Below are 14,197 nucleotides of genomic sequence, written 5' to 3'. Positions count from 1 at the left end.
AGTTGGCTCAGCGGTAGAGCGTCGGCCTGGCGTGCGGGGAACCTGGGTTCGATTCCCGGCCAGGGCACATAGGAGAAGCGCCCATTTGCTTCTCCACACCTCCCCCCCTCCTTCCTCTCTGTCTCTCTCTTCCCCTCCTGCAGCCAAGGCTCCATTGGAGCAAAGATGGCCCGGGCGCTGGGGATGGCTCCTTGGCCTCTGCCCCAGGCGCTAGAGTGGCTCTGGTCGCGGCAGCGCGACACCCCGGAGGGGCAGAGCATCGCCCCCTGGTGGTCAGAGTGTTGCCCCTGTTGGGCGTGCCGGGTGGATCCCGGTCGGGCGCATGCGGGAGTCTGTTTGACTGTCTCTCCCCGTTTCCAGCTTCAGGAAAAAATAATAATAATAATAATAATATATTATCTAGAATTACATTTGTAGTTAGCATGATATTATATAATTAGCAATTTTTAGATCACTACAATAATCAAAAGATCATATATTTTGATCATCTACTGGTTACAGGGCCTATACAATATAATTCTTAAGGAAATGCTTCCCTCTGAGCATTTTTGAAATCCATAGAAAAGAAGGTCAGCTTGTCTAGCTTCTCAGCTGTAAACCAGTTAATAAATCCAGAGTGAATTTTAAAAATGCCAGCCTGGCTGTCTGAAGAGCCTGCTGTTGTGCCACATTCTGCTGAAGGTGGAACGCTTTGCACAGCCTGTCATTCCTGAAAAATATCTGACTGAACCCAGAAATATATAGTCCAAAAAAGTAGAGGGAAGGCCACAGAAATAATTTTTAATTTTCTAGTAGCCATATAAAAGGGCACAAAGAAATAGATGAGATTAATTTTAAGAGTATATTTTATTTAGCCCAAGATATTTAAAATATGTGGTTTCAACATGTAATTAATATAAATTATTAATCCTATATTTTACATTTTTATACTATGTTTTTACGATCGAGTGGGTGTATTATACCTACAGCGTAAGTCCTTATCCTCCCTGCCTGAAGTTGGTCTAGTTATATAACCAGGGAGAAGCTAATGCTCACCCAGTCCTTTGGTGATCCACAGAGCATTTGCACCTGTGGCCATGAGCCTGGATTATGAGCTTCCCCCCCCCAATATGAAGAAATCCTCGTGGGCCCATCCTAGGAATGGAGGTTTGGAAAAGGATATCACTGACTACTTAAAAAATTGGTTGTTTCTGTATTTTCTTGGTTCTCATTTAGTTTGAAATATAAGGTGAATTAGATTCAAATAACTTCTTAACCTGCTTTCTTTCTTCACATGATCATTAAATATGAGAGTACTAATGTTCAGAAACTAATTATCAGCTATATCAACTTCCATGGGGTATTGTGAAGATGACAAACATTTTTGATTGGGCAGAGCTTTCTCTTGGGAGAAGGAGAACTGGGCTTACAACATATACACTTGAAATATTGTGCATAACTAGGAGCACAAGAGGCAGAGCAAGCGGCGAAACATTTTATGTATTTTTCTGAAAAGAAAATTGTGGAAGCCTATGTCTGAGATTTATAGGCGTACAGTCTTTTTACAGAACCAAGATGGGTATGCAGGGCACAGAAAGCATCAGAGTGAAGGGAAGCAGGAATGCAGGAAAGCAAACACGGCCAAGCTAGACATTAAGATACATGTCCTGACCCTCTCCTTTAGGAGCTTCTGCCTGGGACAGGAGAGTCGCTCTCCTTAAAGGCCCACCCCTGCAGAGAGCAGTCCCATTGGCAGCACAAATCAGAATGGCTCTCCCAGGAAAGAGAGCACCTTGTTCCTGCTGTGAGCCTGAGGGCTCTCTCTTTTTTTCTGGTTCATCCTTCCCAGTAGGGTATTTTCTTTGGGGAAAAAAAGTGTCCATGCTATTTCCAAGTACCTGACAAATGAAGTTGACATAATGAGAGCTGGCCACATAGCTGTTTAAATGGTTAAAAATAGAAAATGATACTGGTGAAAACCCACTTTTTCCACAGCTTAGTGATTACTTTGACATAACCTATTCTGAAGAGAGTGAAATAATTTTATAACATTGGTGTTGAGGGAATGAGGCCAAGTGTTCTAGGTTATATCATTTGCTTTACCTCAAAGAATATGACTTAACCCCTGATATATCTGAACGTGATGAAAAGCCGTTATCACCATGGGGTCACAGGGCTTGTTCAGAAAATAATCTGGCAACACTAGGTGAGCTGGGAAATTAAACTTTTCTGATTCCCCACAAGACTTTTGGGAAGGTTGTTGCTTGATAGAGTGCCTCTGGGCAACTCTCTGCTAGGTTGAATAATGAAATTAAAACATTCAAGAATAAAAGAAGTTAATATTAATATTAATGTACAGAATAGATCCATATGTCCTCACAAAGAAAAACAATGGGAGCTCTGAATTTACTTTAAAAAAGACCTTCAGCTTTATTGAAGTATAATTGACATATAAAATTGAAGGTATTTAAAGTGAACTTCTTGGTGACTAGCTATGTGTACCTGTGAAAAGATTTCCCCATGTAGTGTGACTCCATCACCTCACAGAAAAGTCAGTGCTAGCTACAGAGCTACTGCTCTTATTTGGTAAAAGGAGTAAAGATCTAGCTCTGTGAAGTCACTTTCCAATAGCAGCAGGAGTTGGATATCCCCCAGACCTACACATGTTCATTACAACCCTTCCTAACTCTTGCTTGAGGAGGAAGGAGGAAAATGAGAAAGATGGTACCAATAAAAAAACAATTAAGTTCTCCTTTTTCTGGCTCCTCTTCCTACCTTGTGCCCCCGCCTAGCCATTACTTCCTGATAAAGTTCTGAATGACCAATATGTTTGAGTAGAATGCACAGCTAAAGTTGTACTAGAGCTTCTCATAGTGCATATTTTCTCTAGGTAAGCTTATCACTCTCATGAATTCAGATGCCAACCATATTCCAGCAATTTCTAGATCTACATGTATGGCACAGACCTCTCTCTTCTGAGCTCCAAACCTGCAACTAGATCTGCATAGTAGACATCTCCGAACACATGGTTGGAACCTGTAGGTGTGTCAAATTCAGCAAATCCAACTGAGCTTGGGATGTTTCCCTGATAAACCTGTCCTCTGCCAGTGTTCTTTGCCTCAGTGGATGGTGCCACCATGTTCCTGGTTGCCAAAGAATGTCACCTAAGAATCATCCATGACACCTCCCACATTGCTACTCTAAATTCCAGTTGATCACTAAGTCCTGTTGATTCTAGCTCTTGCATATCAAATTCATTTATTTAAGCTGAAGGTGAAGGGCACAGTCTTTCAGACTATCAATTCTTCTAAAGACTCTGACAACATCCACAAATTTGGGGGTTCCCAGAGCCATCCCCACTTCAGACTAGCTAGCTACAAATTTGGGGGTCCCCAGGGACTCCCTCAGGTTTACTAATTTGGGAGAATGACTTATAGAACTCAAGAAAGTATTACATATATGATCACAATTTTATTATAACAAAGGACACAAATCAGAACCAGCCGAGAGAAGAGATGCATAGGTCAGAATCAGGGACTGGAGGTGTCTGTGTGTGGGAGTACATACATGGGGTGTCACCAACCTAAGAAACTCACTGGAGCTCTGTTATGCAGAAATTTTATTGAGACTTCATTAAGTAGGCATGGTTGATTGAGTTAAGGGAAGGAAAACATGGATTTCCTGACATTCCACCACACCTGCGGGGAAAGGGGTGAATGGCTAGCCAGGTGCAGGAAGAGAAAAGCCAAAATAAACCTTTTCTTATAGTAATGAGCCATTTGTGGGCATTTGTCCCCACAGAAACTACGTCTCCCACATGAATGCATATAGTTAATGTGTGTGACTCTGGACAAAGAGATAGCGGATAAACATTAGAAAATATAGGAGTGTCTCTTAATATGTAAAGAGACATCTTTCTATCATTGTGTTGACTTGTAGTTACATTTGATTTCCAGCTTTCTTCCATCCTTGGAGATCAGACTGTTATCATATGACTCAAAATCCCAACCCTCTAATCACATGATTGATCTTTCTGATTAGGCCAGTCTTTGCTTTGAGGTTTTTGGTACAGGCAGGACCCCACACTGAGCCATCTCTTAGCATAAGCTATCAGGTGCCCATCAGGAGTCAATTCATTAACATAAATTATTAGGTGTGGTTTGAGGGGTCCACCATGAATAACAACACAGTCTTATGACTTGGGACATTCCACGGTATAAAGGTTAACTCCCAGGAGCAGGGACAAAGGCCAGACCTCTCCTTGAGCAAGGTGAATTTGTCGTTACACAGTGTCTTAGAACTGGTGGATTGGTGTCCAGGACAAACAGACTGCATATATTTCCCTATGTGTATATATAAAGCCAAAAACCAAGAGAAAACAAATTGATTATCAGGAAGATTTTAGTCTTTAAATGCCATCAACACAATTTATTTTTTCTTTAGTTACTTAAACTTCATGCTATGGACAGTGAGGAGCCCTGAGGAGCCACTGCGCCACCTCACCCGCAGGTGGTGTAAAGTACCAAAAGCTACAGAATCAATATTAATATTTTAAGAGGCTTAAAGAACATTTTATTAATTTGGGTTAAGGTGTGCAGAGAAATTTTGTGAATAATCTCTGTACTGTGTGACTGGCATAACCAGGATGGCCCTTGGCATTGTATTGTAAATGCAAAGGGAAGGAAAACATGGATTCCCTGACATTCCACCACACCTGTGGGGAAAGGAGTGAATGGCTAGCCAGGTGCAGGGAGAGAAAAGCCAAAATAAACCTTTTCTTATAGTAATGAGCCATTTGTGGGCATTTGTCCCCACAGAAACTACGACTCCCATATGAATGCATATAGTTAATGTGTGTGACTCTGGACAGAGAGATAGTGGATAAACATTAGAAAATATAGGAATGTCTCTTAATATGTAAAGAGACATCTTTCTATCATTGTGTTGACTTGTAAATTTTGTTTTCTCCAAAAGGATGTATGGCTTGCAAATTGAACATGGTCCTATCATGTTAAAGGACATATGACTATAACCAATAGTGGTAAAGGGCACCTAATTGCAATTTTTGCTTCTATACTTCCCGCTTGCAAAACTATAAAAACTAAGTAGAACAAAGGGCCAGCGCGCTCTCCCTCAGATTTCTGTCGGAGTTGCCGCCGCTTGGCCAAGCTAGACAGTAAAGCTTCAGTGTGGAATCGACGAATTTTGTTTGTGTCTTCAATGTTTCAAGTCCCTCTGGATTAGGTTTAACAGACAGAGAAGATTTTATATTACAGACAGAAGTTAGAGATGACACCCCTAAATAACGAGCACTGTAATAGCACTTAGTTAAACCAAAGGTTACAACAATTCACCTTACCTTCTTCAGGTGACTTCTAGTTTATAAAGTGCTTCATATACCTTAACCCTTGAACTGTTAGTCATAATGTAAAAAAAAGTAAAATAAATAATTCAAAAATTGAGTGACAACATAGCAAAAGGATGACTCAATTTTTTCATTCAAGAATTAAATTGTACTAGAATTCATATTCATTTTTTAGCACAGCAGAAGCATCATTTGTGACAATTAATATACTAATTTAGATTTATCTAGGAACTCTGTTATGTGGCAATCTTTTGTTAATATAGTTCAAGATAGTTTGTTAATCTCTAAGTTTGAAAAATTTTTTTATCAGGATGAAAACAAATTAAAGTTTAATAACACATATACCTCCTATATCCATGAGAGAGACCCAAGAAAACTGAGTAACTCCTGAAACTTAAAAATTTGATAGACAGTAATTTTTTTTCTCTAAAAAAAATCAAACCTAAGTTAGTGTGACATGAAAAAGTTAAGGTAAAGCATATAAAAAAACCTTTTCTTCTTGGAAGGAAGCTATCTGTTGTAAGGTCTGTGGCTAGAGGCATGGTCACGTGGGGAACCTAGGCCCGGGAACTTTGGCTAGGACCGCCCACAGTCAAGCGCGCCAAAAAGAAACTTCCTAGGACTCCTTGGAAACAAAAGCGACTGACTGTCAGCCAGTAAGATTTTTCTACGTAATATTAGCTTGACTTCCCTAGAGGGACCCCTTTTTAAATATACCTGTGCAGTCTCTCCACGTGCGATTTTTTTCCTGACCTCCATCTTGCACGCCAGTGAGTCTCGTCCGGGGAACGCTTTGTACTGAATAAAGCCTTTTGAACTTACCACACTTGGTGGCTCTGAGACCTGTTCCTTCCTTCTTGGTGGGGAAAAATACCTTACATTTTGGTGCCGAAACCCGGGAGGAGTCAGAAGTCTGCAAGGACCGCTCCTCTCCCCTTCCCTCCAAGAAAGAACCAAGACCTCCGATTTTTCACCCACTTCAGCGCACAGTGTGGTAAGTTCCCCACCTCCAGCCTCCCCCCGCCTCAGTTCTCTCCTCCGAGAATCCCTGTCCGAAACCGCAGCTGCGTCAGGGACTTCTCTTCCGACCAAGTGCATTTGCTTTAGAGACGTCCGGAGCATTTCCACTTTACCTTTTCCGTCCGTGGCCAGACCGTGAGATTTTTAGGATGCTAGTACTCAAGTCTGACCACTCCGAGAACTGAGGGTGACTATGGGGGCAAAGGGATCCAAATCTGACTCTAAAACACCCCTGGGGTGCCTAATCCGGAATCTCTCAAACATTGATCGTTCCCTGAAAAAGAAGAAACTAATATTCTTCTGTAGCATAGCCTGGCCACAATACCCGCTGGATAACCAGACCAGGTGGCCTCAGGAAGGGACTTTCGATTTTAACATCCTTACTGATTTATGGAACTATTGCCAGGAGGCTGGGAAGTGGTCAGAAATTCCTTATATTCAGGGGTTTTGGCATCTGCGTTCTCGTCCTAAACTCTGTGCCGGTTGCTCTACAATGCACGTCTTCTTGGCCAGAGAAACCTCAGCTAAACCCTCCGCTCCAGATTCCTCCTCCTTTTCCGACTCCCCCGAGGAACTCTCTTCCCCTCCTGCAAGACTCCCTCGCTCCCTCGGTCCCATCGGACTCCTCCCCCCTCTTCGCTAGATCCTGCTTCCCCACCTGCAAATGCTGCTCTCTCTCTCTCCTCTCCAGTCAGCGCTCACACCCGATCTCACTCCAGGCCACAAGAGGAAGCCAACCTCCTATGCCCTCTCCGCGAGGTGGCCGGAGCAGAAGGAGTTGTTCGGGTTCATGGGCCTTTCTCCCTCTCTGATCTGTCTGCAATTGAAAAGCGTTTAGGGTCTTAATCTTCTAATCCTACCAACTATACCAAGGAATTCCAATATCTCACTCAGGCACATGACCTCACTTGGCATGATCTCTATATTATTATGTCTTCTACCCTTACCCCCGTTGAATGGGACCGAATCCGGATGGCGGCATGAGCTCATGCAGACAAGGTCCACGCCTCAAACCCTCAAATGCCGGTGGGCCCAGAGGCGGTCCCTGACACGGACCCCAACTGGAATTACCAGGCAGAACAAACAGGTAGGAGATGACGAGACCAAATGATTGAATGTCTTGTGGCTGGCATGCAGGATGCAGCACAAAAGGTAGTTAACTATGACAAATTAAGGGAAATTACTCAGGGACCTGAGGAAAATCTGGCTCTCTTCTTAAATTGCCTCACTGACACTATGGTCCTCCACACTCGTTTAGACCCTACCTCCAATGCCGGGGCCACTGTATTAGCTACTCACTTTATTTCCCAATCTGCCCCGGACATTCGGAGGAAACTTAAAAAGGCAGAAGAGGGCCCCCAGACCCCTATCCGAGACCTGATGAACATGGCATTTAAGGTTTTTAACAGTTGAGAGGAACAGGCCGAGGCTGAACGCCGGGCCCGCATGCAGCAGAAGGTATCACTCCAAACCCAGGCTCTTGTGGCAGCCCTAAGGCCAGAGCAACAAGGGCAAGGCACAGAGGGTGCTCGACCTAGGTCCGGGCCGCCAAGAGGATCCCCACCAGGAGCTTGCTTTAAGTGTGGCAAGGAGGGTCATTGGTCCCGGCAGTGCCCCTGCCTGAGGCCGCCCATTAAGCCCTGCCCTAACTGCAAGCAGCCCGGTCACTGGCGGAGCGATTGTCCCCTTTTGGCAGCAGGCTCATCCTCGACATCTCTACGTGGAGGACAGGCCACTCAGATGGGAGACCAAGCCAGCCAGGCGGGGCCATCATTTGAATTCCTAGGCCTTGCAGACGACTGATGCGGCCCGGACTCGGAGACCCTCATTGCTCTCTCTGAGTCACGGGTGATGCTACAGGTAGCGGGTAAGTCCATATCATTTCTTGTGGACACGGGGGCTACCTTCTCTGGACTTCTAATTCCCTCACAGGTCTCGGTTATGGGAGTGGGCGGGACCCTTTCTTCTCCTCTTCGCATACCACCTCTGACATGCAGTTTGGATGGAATTCCCTTTTCACACTCATTCTTAGTCATGCCATCGTGCCCCGTACCCCTTCTGGGTCGGGACATTCTACACAGTCTCGGAGCCACTATCCAGCTGACAGCATCTTCCCACCTACTCCTACCACTCCTGACTGAAGACTCTCCCACTACCACAGATCATCCTAACCTGGTCACACTTCCTATTCCACCGGATGTTGTCAACCCTCAGGTCTGGGACACTTCTACCCCTGTGGTAGCAACCCACCACCCACCTGTACACATCCGCTTAAAGAATCCCTCCCAATTTTCATCTAGGCCCCAATTCCCTATTTCAGCAAGTCACCACCAAGGCCTTAAACCCATAATTACCCGCCTCTTAAACCAAGGCTTACTCATCCCCACGGACTCTCCCTGCAATACCCCCATCCTTCCTGTCTGAAAACCTTCAGGAGCTTATCACTTCGTACAAGACTTACGCCTAATCAACGAGGCGGTAGTTCCCCTCCATCCAGTAGTCCCTAATCCTTACACATTGCTGTCACACATCCCCTCAGACACTACTCACTTCATGGTCCTAGACCTCAAGGATGCCTTCTTTACCATTCCTCTACACCCTGACTCTTACTTTCTGTTTGCCTTTACGTGGACTGATCCGGACACTAATGCAGCCCAGCAGCTTACGTGGACTGTCCTGCCCCAGGGGTTCAGAGACAGCCCACACCTGTTTGGACAGGCGCTGGCTCGGGATTTAGCTGCATGCGATCTCGAGACTAGTACTCTCTTACAATATGTAGATGACCTACTTCTCTGCAGTCCCTCCCTGTCTGCCTCAAGAAGACACACAGCTACCCTTCTTAACTTTCTTGCCATGAAGGGATATTGTGTCTCCCCTACTAAGGCTCAACTTCACTCTCAGTCTGTAGTCTATCTGGGCATCGCCTTGACTCCCACCACCCGAGGTCTCACCCTAGATCGAACTCAGACCATCCACAGTCTCCAACCACCTACCACTGCTGATCAGATTCTTTCTTTCCTTGGTCTAATAGGCTTTTTTAGACACTGGATTCCCAATTTCGCTCTCTTAGCTGAACCCCTCTACGAGGCTGCAAAGGAGACTCCTACGGGACCTCTCACATCCTCCAACACCATCAAAAGGGCTTTCTGTACCCTTCAAGATGCCCTCATCTCCTCTCTCCCTCTCGCTTTACCCAACTCCAGACGCCCCTTCCACCTTTTCACTGATGAAAAGCACGGTAATGTTGTTGGCATGTTAATTCAACCTGTGGGGCCTACATACCGCCCTGTGGCATATCTCTCTAAACAACTGGACACCACCGTCAAAGGCTGGCAGCCCTGCCTCCGGGCACTGGGTGCAGCAGCTGAACTCACCCAGGAGGCTACTAAACTCACCCTTTCTCAACCCATCACTGTATTCTCCTCCCACAGGCTCACTGACCTCCTTTCACACAAATCTCTTTCTCTGTTAAGTCCTTCCCGCCTACAAGAATTTCACCTCCTGTTCATTGGAAAACCCTTCAATCACTCTCTTACCCTCTCCCAGACTCAACCCAGCCACTCTACTGCCAGTTCCAATGACACTTCCGGAACCCACCCACTCTTGTACAGAACTAATAGATTTCCTCAACAGGCCTCGAGATGGATTATCAGATTCTCCTTTAAAAGATCCAGATCTAATACTCTTTGTAGATGGGAGCTCTGTACAGGGACCCAACGGACGACAACGGGCAGCCTACACGGTGGTCACCACCTCCTCCTCCACCCTAGAAGCCCAACAGCTGCCAGAGGGCACCACCTCCCAGAAAGCAGAGCTGATTGCTCTCACGCGGGCACTCACTCTGGCCCAGGGAAAATGTGTTACCATATATACTGACTCTAAATATGCTTTTTTTTTATCACCCACAGCCACTCTGCCCTCTGGAAGGAAAGGGGCTTCCTCACTACCAGGGGCTCCCCCATAATCAATGCTACCCTCATTTCTAAACGTTTGCAGGCATTACAGCTTCCCGCTGAGGTGGCTGTGGTACATTGTAAGGGCCATCAAATCTCTCAGGACCCGGTGGCCTTGGGAAATGCTCGGGCCAACGCAGCGGCTCGAAACCTCACCCTCTCTCCACCTTCTTGAAACCTTCCTACGCTCCTAAGGAAGAACAGACCCTCCTCAGAAAGGGTGGAGACGTGTGCAACCAGGGATGGATATTTCTCGGAAATAGAATTGCCTTACCAAAAGAACAGGCTGAAACTCTCCTTTCTGATATCCACTGTTCCTTACACATAGGGCCAAAAGCTCTCTATCGGTTCTTACAACCACTCTTTTTCTTCCCAGGCCTCCAGCAGACTATCGAAAAGGTGCACGCAGCATGTGCTGTCTGTTCCAAAACCTCTACACAAGGGGGACTCTTCCCCCGCTTCCCCACTCATCAGCTGAGGGGTCACGTGCCAGGCCAGGATTGGCAAATTGACTTCACTCATATGCCCCCTCACAAAAAACTCCGTTATCTCTTAACTTTTGTTGACACCTTTTCAGGATGGATAGAAGCCTTTCCAGCTTCTTGAGAAACAGCAGATACTGTTGCCTCCATTCTCACTGAAAATATCATCCCGCGGTTTGGACTGCCGACTACCATCCAGTCAGACAACGCCCCGGCCTTCACTGCCCAAATAGTCCAGCAGGTCGCCACCTCTCTCAACATCACCTGGAGACTCCACATACCCTATCACCCTCAATCATCAGGTAAGGTGGAAAGGGCCCATGGCATCCTGAAGGGTCAGCTAACCAAACTTTCCATTGAGACCAGGCTCTCCTGGCCAAACCTCCTTCCCCTGGCACTCACCAGAATCAGGGCAACCCCACAAAACCCCACTGGACTTAGCCCCTTTGAGCTGGTTTATGGTAGGCCATTCCTAATCAATCACAGCTTACCTGTCATCCCCCTCCTCTTGCCACGTACCTCCCCTTTTTGTCTTTACTTCGCCATCTTCTCAGGGAACACGCAGACCGGACCCTTCCTCCCATAGGGGGTCCAGATGAAACACAGCCAGCGGTCCCCCTCCAACCAGGAGACAGCGTTCTTCTAAGGGAGCTCCAGCCTGGCTCCCTACAGCCCAGGCGGATGGGACCCCATACGGTAATACTGACTACTCCTACTGCAGCCAAGCTCCTAGGGCAAACACCTTGGTATCATGTCTCTCGCCTCAAACTTGCTCCCATACAGGATTGCTGGAAGTCAGAATCACTGGGCCTTACTCGTCTGTGGCTCACAAAAAAATTGGGCCATGCAGACCCTCCTGTTGCTCCTGTCCCTCCCACCAGGAACCTGCCACCAGAGTGAGCTGAAGCAGGGAGCAATGCTGTTCAGTAAGACTGGCCTGATAAAAGAGGCTTCAATCTGAACTGTCTGCAAGAAAAATTAAGCAAAAATCTCTCCTCTTACAACCTGCTTAACTTCTAATAGCAGCCACCTATTCTTACCTGGGCTGCCCCTATCCTACCTAAATCTTCTAATTATCAGCGTATAACTCATATTTGCCTTTCTTTTTTTAAAAATTCTTACAGAACTGCACCAACAAAGTTTCTCAACTCATGGCCAAACAGATGTTCCTCCGGACACCCCTCAAAACCACCACCTTCCGATCTCCCCCTCCCCACGACACCCCTATTCAGCAGGAAGTAGCCAGACGAATAAGCGGCGCCCCTTATTAACACAAAAAGATCGGAATGTAAGGTCGGTGGATAGAGGGCTGGTCACGTGGGGAACCTAGGCCCGGGAACTTTGGCTAGGACCGCCCACAACCAAGCGGCGCCAAAAAGAAACTTCCTAGGACTCCTTGGAAACAAAAGCGATTGACTATCAGCCAGTAAGATTTCTCTACGTCATATTAGCCCGACTGCCCTAGAGGGACCCCTTTTTAAATATACCCGCGCGGTCTGTCCATGTGCGATTTTATTCCTGCCCTCCATCTTGCACGCCACTGAGTCTCGTCCGGGGAACGCTTTGTACTGAATAAAGCCTTTTGAACTTACCACACTTGGTGGCTCCGAGACCTGTTCCTTCCTTCTCGGCGGGGAAAAATACCTTACATCTGTCATTTAAGTAGACTATTTACTCCCTTTTTTCATGTCCCCTTTTCCTTCATGTCCCTTTTTGAGAATGTGTGAAAATTTCTTACTTCTAACACTATTTCAACCTATGTATCAGGAATTTTCAGATGCAGAAAGTTATGCCCTCACCCTTTGTTCCTTTAAAATTTTTATATTTAAACTTTTTACAAATTCATACTCATCAAGCTAAGGAAGGTTAGCTATAATGATGATACCTTTCTTAGCCTTTTAGAAAATGGTTTCAGATACTTTATTTATTTTTTTAAACTAACTTAAAGAATCCAGGTCATAATAGCAGGCTGAGCTCACATTGAAGCCCTACACCTTCCAAACCCTAGAAATAAGAGAAAATAAATAAAATAAACTATAAAACCTATACCTATTCTAAAGAAACAAGGGGAGCAGTTGAAGACCAAAATCTAGGAGGTACTTCTAAAATATAGAAAGCAGACATGTTCAAGTTTTTTAAAACCATAGCGGGAAATGTAAGAAGAACTGCAATAGAAGACCTTTTATGAATTAATAGATATATTCCAGTGTATTAAATAGGAAAGCAGAGCAGACTGGTAGGAGATGGAAGTAAATATATACATCATATTTGTTACAAGGAATTGGCTTATCCATGTGCACAATTGTGGGAGCTAGTTAAGTAGTCTCTATAAAGCTGATTTTTTGCATTTGAAGTTCACAGGGCAGGCAGTCATCCACAAACACCAACTGGAACCCCATGAGCAGAGACTAAAACCTGTGCCCATTCTTGTTACTTCTGACACTGGTGGCAAGGGTATCCTGTAGATGTTGGGCTTATGTCACAGAGCTAAACATGCCATCTGGTTCAGCGGTCAGAGAAGTGGAAGGATGATCCACAGGAAGGTAGAATAATTGTTTCATGCAAATAGGATGCATCAGCAGTTCAGCAACAACTTGTGTGCGTGGGTATCCTAACTAGAAACATACAAGAAAAGGAATTCTGGGAAATGTAGTTTAGTTCAGTCAAGTTGGCATATTATAAAGCATCAGATCCAGAAAGAAAAAAATATATATGTGAGAGGAAGAAGTAGAATACAAGATACAAATAAAGAAATCAGTGAAACAACTTGTTAATAATTTAAAATTATTAATAAATATGTTGGTTATTTAAAAATTTTAAAGCGATAAGACTTAGAAATAATATTTTAGAAGAAGTCATTATATGAAACAGCAGGCAGCAGACAGGTAGGAGTAGTGGAAAAGGAAGAAGCAAAATATTGCTAAGATTCTGCTGTGATTCAGGGAAAGATATGGAAACAACCAGAGTCCTTTGATAAATGATTAGATATGAGTCACAGTATTTATTTTTGCATATCTAGTACTTTTTTCTTGCGTCGTGGATGTTATGTTTATTATGTTGTTGAGTGTTTTATTTTTTTTAAAACTTCTTTTAAAGAGTGCTGAATTTTGTTATGACTAGCAGGCAAGTTAGTTGTGGATTAGCTTGTTTATTTGTAAGCTTTGTTAAGGAGAATCTACAGTAGCATTTACTAGGCTACTGTAGCACAGTTACTAAATTGCAACCCTTCTGTGGTCTTTATCCAATGCTCCATTTTTTTCCCCAATATTATCTCTCCATTCTAGCTAGTTGGAAAATTTTCAGCTTACAGCTCCTTTGCAAGGCCTCGTGAAGTTTTGCACTGCACGTGTGCGGCTTAGTCTTCAGCTCGAAATTCAACAGACCCTTGTGCAGATTTG

Source organism: Saccopteryx leptura, chromosome 5 (assembly GCF_036850995.1).
Source record: "Saccopteryx leptura isolate mSacLep1 chromosome 5, mSacLep1_pri_phased_curated, whole genome shotgun sequence".
In the NCBI taxonomy this organism is placed as follows: domain Eukaryota; kingdom Metazoa; phylum Chordata; class Mammalia; order Chiroptera; family Emballonuridae; genus Saccopteryx; species Saccopteryx leptura.
Note: the sequence above shows the minus strand (reverse complement) of the source record.